Source organism: Otolemur garnettii, unplaced genomic scaffold (genome assembly GCF_000181295.1).
Source record: "Otolemur garnettii isolate 467f Iridium unplaced genomic scaffold, OtoGar3 scaffold00092, whole genome shotgun sequence".
In the NCBI taxonomy this organism is placed as follows: Eukaryota; Metazoa; Chordata; class Mammalia; order Primates; family Galagidae; genus Otolemur; species Otolemur garnettii.
In genome coordinates, this window is record NW_003852487.1 from 1,391,032 (window position 1) to 1,394,876 (window position 3,845).

Genomic DNA, 3,845 nt, shown 5'->3' on the forward strand with positions numbered 1-3,845 from the left:
AAAAAAAAAAAAAAGAATGAAGTCTTTAGGTAATGTCTCTGGTGCTATTTGAGCTGACTGGTCATCATAAGAATGGAGAGACCATAATTTCTCTAATTCATAGATCTCTCTGGTTTCTGGAAGCATCAAATGAAGCATCATGCTGCCAAAACCCACACATATCCAGTCATCAGTGTCCTTTCCTTCGATCTTAACATAAGGCCCACTCTTACATTTCAGTTATTTGTACGTTTTCGTGATGTATATGCTATGGCATGCAAGAGTCTGGTAAAAGTTCCGCTACTAATCATAAAGTAATCTGTGTATTTCATTTCTGGAGGAACCTTGATTGCACAAATGTCTCCTGCATTTTCTTGCCTCAGTAGTGAAACCATCATATTGATGTCAAACTTGGGACCAATATGAACTGCTGGGCTAGAGTTTGGGTGTTTTTTGACCGGCATCCCCTTCACCTGCTCCTCCAGCTGGGGCTTGCTGTGCAAGGAGTCAGGGGTGAGGCAGGTCCAGCGGAAGGCTGGTCCTGCAGAAAGCAGTTCCACTGCCAGCAGCTGAAGCCAGAGCCCAGTTCCAGCTGCTACTTGGGACAGGACGCATGCCACAAAAGTGGCCAGAGCCGCCCAGATACATAGCTGCCTGGCCCCATTGCCATTGCCTGGCATGCAAAATATTTTATTTCATAATTCTTTTTCTTATGCATGCATCATAAACCAAATGGTACCTTCTACCAAATATTAATCAATGACAAATCAGGTAAACAAATAAAAAAATAATATTAATGGAATCATCAGACCCAACTAATCATATATGATTCAACAATGTGTTTCTTGGGGCCACATGTGTTCTTTTGTTACTTTATGTAATGTCCATATCACATGGTCATATTTGTAGCCAGTGATATTGATCTTGACTTTTATGTGGATTGAAATACATAAACTTTTAAACATTTTCCTAGTTCCAAGAGCACTAGAATTTCCAGAGCCTTCAGCATTTGAATAGTTTAATACCCACTGGGGCAGATGATTTCTGAGGTTTCACCTGGCCTAAAAGGTTTTTTGACAGTAAATGTGGTTTGAGGCTCTTCAGAATAGGTCAAACACTCAAGAATAAAGTATCTTAACACAATCTATTTTTGTGGACTGAAACCTATCTGTGTGTTTATTTGTCTCAGTTGAACACATTCATACCCATGGCATTGGTTCCTATCCATTTGCTTATGGCTCCCTATTCAATATTTTCCACTTAAATATCTTACCTGAGGTGCAAATCCATAGTGGCAACTCCCTACTGGGTATCTACATCAGAATATATGTATAGGCGTTGATGTCCTATCTCTAAAGAAGATCTCTCTGTATCCCTAGATTTTCTTCTCCTTCACATCCCTGTGTTGGTGATTGTGCCTTCATCTGCTTGCTTACCAAAGCCAGAAATCTGGATGCCACCCAATTCCTCCCTTTCTAACACCTTCTTCACATTGTGGGCTGGGGAATTAAATAACAGAATTTTATTATTTCATAGCTCAGTTGGCTAGAAGTCCAAGATCAAGGTGTTGGCAGGATTAATTCCTCCTGGAGGGTATGAGGGAGAATTTCTTCCAGTCTTCTCCTCTAGCTTATGGTGGGTAGATGACAGTCTTTAGTGTTCCTTGTCTTGTAGAAGGAACACTCTGATCTCTGCTTTCATCTTCACATTGCATTTTCCCTGTGTGTGTTGTCTGTGTGAAAGTTCCCCCCGTTCGAGGGCACCAGATGCACTGGGTCAGTGCCTATCCTAATGACCCCACTTTAACTCCATCACCTCCTTAAAGACTCTGCTTCCAAATAAGGTCACATTCTGAGGTTCTGGGAACACAATTGTACCCATAACGTGCACCATCAAATCCTGCCGACACTGCATCTTGAACATTACTCATGTTTGTCCAATTTCCCCAGCACTGCTGTCTCTTCCCCACAACACCATCACCTCTCACTCATAGCCCCCCAGTTTCCTTTTCCATTTCCAGTCTTGACCCTCTCCAGTCTTTCCAAAGCACAAAGCTGACCAGGTCACTCTTTTGCATAAAATCTTTGTATGGCTCCCCTCTGCTCCCAAGGTATAGTCAAAATTCCTTTGTGGCTGTATAGTCATGCTACTTTGATTGCAAGTGATTAAGAAGAAAAAGGGATTAATTGGCTTATGACACCCAGCAGGTCAGCAGTGGAGGTGGTCATAACAGTGGGGACCACGAACTTTAGGGCTGTCAGTCTTACTTGCTGCTTTTTTGCTTCATTTTTCTTTGGGTGTAAGCTTCATTTACTTAGACAAACTTCCCCTCTTAGTAGAGGCTATGGCCATTGCAGGTTTTTGCAGTTTTACTGATCCCTGATGGAAGAGGAAAGGTTTACTCTTCATAATAGTTCCAAAAGGAAAAATCCCAGGGAAGTATTCTGATTGGTCTGGACTGAGTCACATGATTATCTCTGAACCAATCAATGTGGCCTAGACCCATTTTTAAGAGATGACCCATTGGGAACATATAGAGATGGGAAGTGGAGGGGTGAGAAGGGGAAAGAAGCACAGGCCTGACTCATGGGGACTCATGAGTGGGCAGTCATTCCAGTTTTCCTGCATCAAAACATGGCACACAAGGCTATAGCAGATACCAATGCCTGCTTCCCAAATCCAAATCTATTGTGTATTCTCCCTGGGAACCTTGTAATGCTATGTTTCCAATACTCTCTGGCAGTTGAGTGTGGTTTAGTCATTCATATGTGATCCATTAAAACTTCCTAAACAGAAAAACTCTTCCTCTTTCCTTAACCTCTGAGTGAAGAGGATTTTGAGTCCCCAGAGATGGGAAGAGCCATAACTTGGAAGGAGCCTGGGTGCTTGAATATGCTCATTAATCAAGAATACGCTTTGAATTTCATCTCAGGAAGGAGAAATCTACTCCTATTCTGTTAAGCCATTAAAATTATACGATTCATGTATTTTGTGGCTAATATTACCACAATGAATACAATGGCCTCTTACGATCTGTTGTGTGAGGCTTGAATCCTGGCTCTGCTGCTTCCTAGATATGTGACTTTCATCAAGTAAATTGTCCTTAACTCAGGTGCACTCATTTCTAAAATAGACCTAATAATGTCAGCCATAGAGATGGAGGTGTGGTGTTTAGTTCTATCTGGTGGGTTGTATTATTTATCCATACTTCTTCCTTCCTGCCCATCCTTGACATGGACATATACCTCCATGGGAAGAGTATGCTATACTGACCCATAGATATTGGGCTTAGCATGTGATTTGTTTGGCCAAGGAAATATTGGTGGATATAACATCACCACCAACATGCAGATGCTTTAAATTTAGCTCAGGTGGTTTGGCTTGGGTGTTTGAACTGCTACCATCTATGGTGAGAAGAACATGCCTCTGGTAAGTACAGTTCCAGTGATCAGGTCTGAGTCCAAACCCAGCCAATTCAAGACAGGCTCTCCAAAGCCACAGGCAACCTGCAGACCCATGGGCAAGAACAATACACACTAGAGTGTTGGCGTTGTTACGTAGCATTGCTTCAGCAATAGCTGGCCAATATAAAGTTGTCTCACTGTATGAAAATGATCTGTTTACTGTTCATCAGAGTGTAAGCTCTTTGAGGGTGCCTTGCTGACCTCTGCAAGCCTGGTACCCTGTACACTAACAGTGCCAAGAAGTACTAAATTGTTGCCCGAAAGTTGGTCCACATGAGATACGGGAAGAAAAATAATAATTGTTGAGTTTGAGGCTGATGAGTGTACTAGGAATGACAAAACCAAAGTGCGGCCATTTCTTAGCATGGAGTGTGTCAAGAATGGATCAAGTGGCTCGGCGCC

The 3,845-nt window shown here is 42.3% G+C and overlaps 1 pseudogene; it reads right to left on the reverse strand.

Annotated features, from left to right (window-relative positions):
• The window catches only part of LOC100955149, a 10,866-nt pseudogene extending 10,223 nt beyond the window's left edge, over positions 1 to 643 (reverse strand).
• Between the last annotated feature and the right edge of the window lie 3,202 nt (positions 644 to 3,845).